General features: G+C 36.5%; 1 pseudogene; it reads left to right on the top strand.

Annotated features, from left to right (window-relative positions):
• Window positions 1-5,074: 5,074 nt before the first annotated feature.
• LOC102863820 lies at window positions 5,075-5,588 on the top strand (annotated as a pseudogene).
• Window positions 5,589-6,613: the final 1,025 nt, after the last annotated feature.

The following is a 6,613-nucleotide window of genomic DNA, read 5'->3' as shown; positions in this document are numbered from 1 at the left end:
ATCCTTGTAACAAAATATAATTGTGTTTCATAAGGTTTTCAGTGGGAGCTTTCTTTGGATTCTAGAGTTATTTTGGAGGTCTTCAGGCTTTCAGTAAGAAGCCTATTACGTTAATGATTTGTACTAATTGATGAGAAGTATCTTTCTAACCACAAAGAAAATAATCAATCTTGTTCTGGGTGATGCAAATGACTAATGTTCTTGTCCATTAATTTTAAAAGAACTTGGAAATTAAAAGTCTATCTATAGTAATCTCAGAAGAAAGGCTTAACCTACTTCCAATTAGAAACCCTACCAAGCACAGATCTACTCTGATGCATAGAGTCACTATGAATCAGAAGGGATTCAACAGTAACAGGTGTTAGTTAAAGTGTAACCTGGCTTCAGATATCGTAAAGCCAACTAGTATCTGAACTTCTTTGGGCTTTTCCATTTATGATGCCTTTTCCAATGACTAGACCCTCCTTAAAACATGTGTGAAATAGGTGAGAATTTTGACCTTACTTGTCTCTAAGGAACCCCATGTTTGAACTTTTACCATGATGCATTTTTTTGTGTGAGTTTGGAAATCAACAGGGTATTCAGTGCTCATATCCAACAAAGCAAAGGCATTGATTTTTCTTCTTTCATCTTTAATCAATTTCCAACTTTTAGTTGTATAGCAAGTAATATAAAAACCCATGGTTAGGATCAGATGCACGTTAGTTTTCAAACTGATATTATTACTCTTCTAAACTGGAAGTGTCCTTGACAACAGATTTTACCAGTGCAATACATCTTTTAATTTTGCTTTTACTGGTACCAACGATATTTAATGTGGATCTAAGAAAGATAAAATCATTGAGAATTTCAATATTTTCCTACATCTACCACAGTGTTATCTATCAGCCTAGTAGTAAGGATTTTCTCTTCTTAATGTTGAGATGTTGTCCATATGTTGTCTTTTATCTTCTTCAGCAAACATTTCAAGTTATCCTTGATTTAATTGTGTCAGGCTGTGACATCTTCATAATGTAGATTGTTGGTGAGTCTTCCTCAAAACTTGATCCAACATTCTTCTTTATATAGACCAGCTTTTTAAATTATTTGCTCAACTTATAGATTGAATAGGTATGGAGAAAGGATAGAATTTTGATGTACATCTTTATCTTAAACCAGTTTTTTTCCCCTTGCTCTCTTCTAACAACAGTTTCTTGGTCTAACTAGACACAGGTTTTGCAGGAGCTCAGTCAGTTACTATTGAGTCAATTCTGATACATGGTGACTCTGTATGGATCACAGTAGATCTATATTCAATAGGATTTCCAATAGATGATTTATTGGAAGTAGATTAAGCCTTTGTTCTGAGATTCATCTAGGTAGACTAGAAATCCTATTTTTTAAATTCATCTTAATAAAAGTTTACAGAGACTTTGAATTTCCAATCATTCATTGTTGCACACTATCCTCCTGCCCACTCCTCCTCCTCAGTTTGCTTTTCTCTCTGAAAAGCAAAACGAAGAAAATATTTAATTTTTATACAATCACACACACACACACACACACACACACACACACACATACACACACAGTCCACTCCACTGTGCATCTTTTATTCTGGAATCTTGTCATGCCAATAATACCTAATCATATATCCCTTTTAAACAGTTCTCTCCCTCCTCTGTTTCAATGCAGTATACATTATTTATCCCCGCCTTTTTTAGTTTCCCCCACCACCTATGTCAGTCCAGCTTTACAACAATGGCATTATGTAGTATTTGTCCTTCTGTGACTGAGATAATTCACTCATCATAACATCCTCCAGGGTCACCCATTTTGTACAATAATTCATGAGTTTCTTGTTTTTCAATGCAGCATACTATTCCATTGTATCTTGTGCGAATAATTAACGAAGCTTGACTCTATGAAGAGGAGTGTGGCATCAGGATTGGAAGAAGACTCATCAACAACCTTCATTATACTAATGAAACAACTTTGATTGCTGAAAGTGAGGAAAATATTAAAAGCTTGCTGTAAAAAATCAATGATGGCAGCCTTCAGTATAGATTACATCTCATCATCAAGAAGACAAAAATCCTCAACCCAAGCTAAATAGTCAACAAATGATTGACACTGTTAATGATTTTATATTACTTGTATTATTATTTTCAACAACCTTGGTTCCAGCAGTCAGGAAATCAGGAGATGTATTGCATTGCGGAAGTCTGCTGTTAGAGACTTCTCCAAAACACTGAAGGATAGTGATGTCCATTTGAAGACTAAGACACACCTTAATCAGACCATGATCTTCTCAACCACCTGTTGCCCATTAGAAAGCTGTACAATTAATAAAGATTACAGAAGAAGAATTGATTCCTTTGAGTTGTAGTGCTAGAGAAGAGTACTGAATATCTCTTGGACTGCAAAAATAATAAACAGATATATCTTGGAAAGGATACAACCTGATTACTGCTTGGAGGCAAGGATAAAAAAGCTTCATCTTTCATAATTTGGACATGTAGCTAAGGGAGAGCTTGCCTTGGGAAGGGATAACATGCTTGGAATGAGGAAGGGTCAGTGAAGGAGAAGAAGATCCCCCAGGAGATGGATTGACACTGTGACTTCAGCAAGGACTCTATTGTCTCAGAGATGATGAGGATGACACAGGATAGGGCAGGTTTCGGGTTGGCTTGTTCACAGGGTCACCATGAGTTGTATTCAACTCAACAATACCTAACAACATCTACTGCTATTACTTCTATTAATACTGTTCGTTGAGTTACTTTACACCTAACAATACTTACATACTTCTGGCATGCTCAAATCCATGGTTACAGTCACTGTCTCAATCTGTTTCCCTGAAGGGACAGTGAAGAGCATGACAGGATAGAACAAAACTCCAATCGGTTGTTCACAGGGTAACGGCGAGTCATGATTTACTAGATAGCACCTAACCATAAGCAACTTTAATACTTTACATGTATATGATATAAAGAACTAGATTTGACATTTATTTTTGGTTCCTGAAAGGTATCCCTTGGAATTTTTTTAAGAATCAATGTGAGTTTGTTTTCTAACAGAACCATGCAATACTTGTTGTGAGGTGTCAGAGAGTTGAGGATGAGTGACAGCGACCTTGTCAGTTTGCTGTACTGAAGTAACTTATGGGTATTATGATGCTAAAGGCTATGCCACCAGTGTGTCAACTGCCATGAGGGATCACACATGGTGGACAAGTTTTAGTAAAGCTTCCAGACTAAGACAGACTGGGAAGAAAGATTTGTCCTCCACTTCTGAAACAGCAGGCCTCTGGAAACCCTATTAACAATAAAAGGAATATTTAAACAAGTACAAATGAGTAAGACACTAAAGATGACATTTGACAACAAATTTCAGGAAGGAAAGAGAACATACTATATTCAGCCATGAATATTCATTGTTTCCATAAATCATGACAATGCAGTAGGGCTCTAACCATGACTGACAAAAAAGCTAGACAGTAAAGACCTTTTGAGCTTGATTGATGATGTTTGATTGATGATGCAAGTGGAAGAACAATGTGTCTGTGGGGACTTGTTCCACTCCTCCTATTCAATTCCCTTGTATATATCTTATTATATATAATTTTGTGGTTACATTAAAATTATAACAGTAAATATTACTTTCTACAAATTCTGGGTCATTCTATTAAATTATCAGACCTATAGTGGGCAGAGACCTTTGTCTATGTTAAAACCAGAAGAAAAAGAAAGCATTCTTAATTTATGAAATTCCAACCTTAGGTGATTGAACAAAAAATATTCCAACTCAAACTCACTGCCTTTGAGTCAGAACCAACTTAGATAAAACCCTTTGGGTTTCTAAGCTATAAATTGAGAAATCACTTGGAAGGGATATCTCATCTTTCTACTGCAAAGCCATTGTTGAAATAGAAATACCATAGAAATTTGTCCTTTGTTTTTGCAGCAAAACTTCCTATGGACTCTGTCAACCACCATATTGTAGTTACCCATCTACTTTACATATGCCCCATTTTTTTCAGAGGTTTTACCACTGTATTATCTACTTCAATATCTCCTCCTCTCTTCATGGACTGAAAAGATGGTTTTACTTAAGAAGGTCTTAAAAAGGTAGAAACAAGAGCTCTGGCAGCCTCATCAAATAAATGTCAAATCTGCAATTCCAGAGGTACACAGTTTGAATCCACCAGATGCTCTGCTGAAGGAGGAGGAGCAATCTCCTCCTGTACCAGTCAGATCCGATTTGATGGTACACACACAAACACACACAAAATAATAAAATAAAAAAAATTTAAAAAGAAGCAGAGAAGACTTTGGAGGAAGGAGAGATTAAGATGTAAGTAAATAAAAGAATAAAATTAAAACAATTTGGGAACTATAGCAAGATGTGTGTGAGTGTGTATGTGCGCACAGTAATTGATAATTTAGTGGATGATCGTTAAGAAATTCATAACCTTGTTCTCTTTGGAGCCGCTCAACGCATGGTAGAGCCTGGTACCCTTGCTGTCGCCTGCACCACGACCACCACCACCGCCCCGCGACGACCATGGCTGCCCCAGCCCGGCAGCTGCTGCCGTCTGTGTCACTGCCGCCTCAGGACCAGCTGTATGATTAGGCCACAGTCTTCCAGGAGTCAAAATATTCCTCAATTCTGTGGTGTTCTTGGTCACACATTTATAGAGCTTCTGAAGGGCAGTGGAGATTACAGCCAGGTTCAACACGACCTCTCTGCAGACAAGTGAACTGTAGAAATTCATTACTACTCCACCGAGAGGCTGCCATAAGAGTGGTTAACCTAGACACAGAAGTGTTGATTTAAAATCCACAGAGCAATTTTCAAGAGTTTTGACCTGGATTGGGCAAACTCAATGCACTTCGTTCCCATTGTCTCAGTATTACTATATTGAAGATTTGCTGCTGCTTGTTAGAAGGTTCATTTCATTTTCCATCTCAAAGCACTGAGATTTTCAAGTGGAGTATTTTGACATAGACTTCAATTTCTTTACGTAATTTCTGTATTACTTTTAATAATTCTTTCATAACCTTCTTGAATGTTAACGTGATTAACAGTGGCTCCAATGAACCGTCGTGCTCCTATGGAAGTCACATAAAAGAACATGAGATTTCTTATTACACACAATCCAACAAATATGCCCTAAACAAATTTATATAAAAACTTTAGAAATATGGAGTTAACATGATTGTAAGAGTAAGTGAAGCAACTTACAGCACTGCTCTCATGGAATAATGAGGCATCTATGTTCTCAAATGGCCTTTTGATGATGGTGTACTACCATCTAACCAAATTATTGATGACTGGTTAAATGTTGTAAAAAATTAAGTTTCGTGAAGAACCAGATTGCTGTATTGCTGTTTATTGTGTTGCAGGTCTTGGGAGAATCCCAGTGCTTGTTGCCCTGGTGTTAATTGAAGGTAAAATGAAATGAGACGCAGTACAATTCATAAGACAAAAGCAGCATGGAGGTTTTAACAGCAAGCAGCTTTTTTAATTTGGAGAAGTATCAACCTAAAATGCAACTACACTGTAAAGACTCCAGTGGTCTTAGAAACAACTGTTACATTCCATAAAATGGATGGCTAATGGGATTGCCTTGGAAGTGGAACTTGAAACAGGAACTCATTTATCATGCATATTTACCAACCTGTTAGCTTGGTGAGTAAGTTTAATAAAGCTTCTGTAGGAGTATTGAAAAGCTGCTTAACCAGGCTACAGTTGGACAGAATTTCAGCCTCCATGGTTGTAGTACAGTCAGCCTTCCTGGACACATAGCTAAGGTTTCTTAATGTTCAGCATTTAAAATGTACTTATCATTTGTACCAGCTGACTTTCCCTGAAGTCATGCAAAATTGTTATACAACTTAAAATCCTTCACCAGTCTAGAATCTTCCCAATATATAAAAAATAAAGAGCTTAGGTATCAAAAATACTCAGCACAATATTTGTATATTTTCAGTATCATACAGAAATAAAAAGTCCCAGGAACTATGAACACTCTAAATCTTATGTGGTTTATTCCTTCAGTCATTTCAAACATTGAAAGTAGAACCTGTATGGTTGCAGTGTACATCAGGCTTGTTATCATAGACTTTTACTGAATTGTTACCAAGTCTTAATAGTGATTATTTGATGTCTTTCTGTAAATCTCATTTTGTGCTTTTATGGAACTTCATTTTGAAAAACACTTTGTACAGAAGCACATGTCTTTAATGTCTCCCTACAAAAGGGGGGAAGCCCTACATTTGACTTAATGTTTACACTTTGGGGTGCAACATTAAAGGGAGGGCCTGGACAAAAAAAATGGGAGGGGGCTATTAAATATTTTTAGTAAAACGTTACCTTTTTCTTGTGTAGAACATATAGAATAAGCTCTTTAATTTAGTAATGTTTTTTAAATGGTAGATATGCTTTATTATTGTAGCTAAAATCTTAATCATAAAATCTCTGAAATTGTCATTGTTTTCCAGTAGGAAGTTGTTTACCAACTTCTTTTTGTTTGAAGAGTGATTGCCTGCCCCCCCTTTCCAACTTCTCTTCCAAAAAAGAAGTGGATTCCTCCTAATGCATTGATCAGACTCTAGTTTTTATATGCCTT

Source organism: Elephantulus edwardii, unplaced genomic scaffold, assembly GCF_000299155.1.
Source record: "Elephantulus edwardii isolate Elephantulus edwardi_28Jun2011 unplaced genomic scaffold, EleEdw1.0 scaffold00005, whole genome shotgun sequence".
NCBI classification, from domain to species: Eukaryota; Metazoa; Chordata; class Mammalia; order Macroscelidea; family Macroscelididae; genus Elephantulus; species Elephantulus edwardii.
Note: the sequence above shows the minus strand (reverse complement) of the source record. Positions and strands in the feature narration are given on the sequence as shown.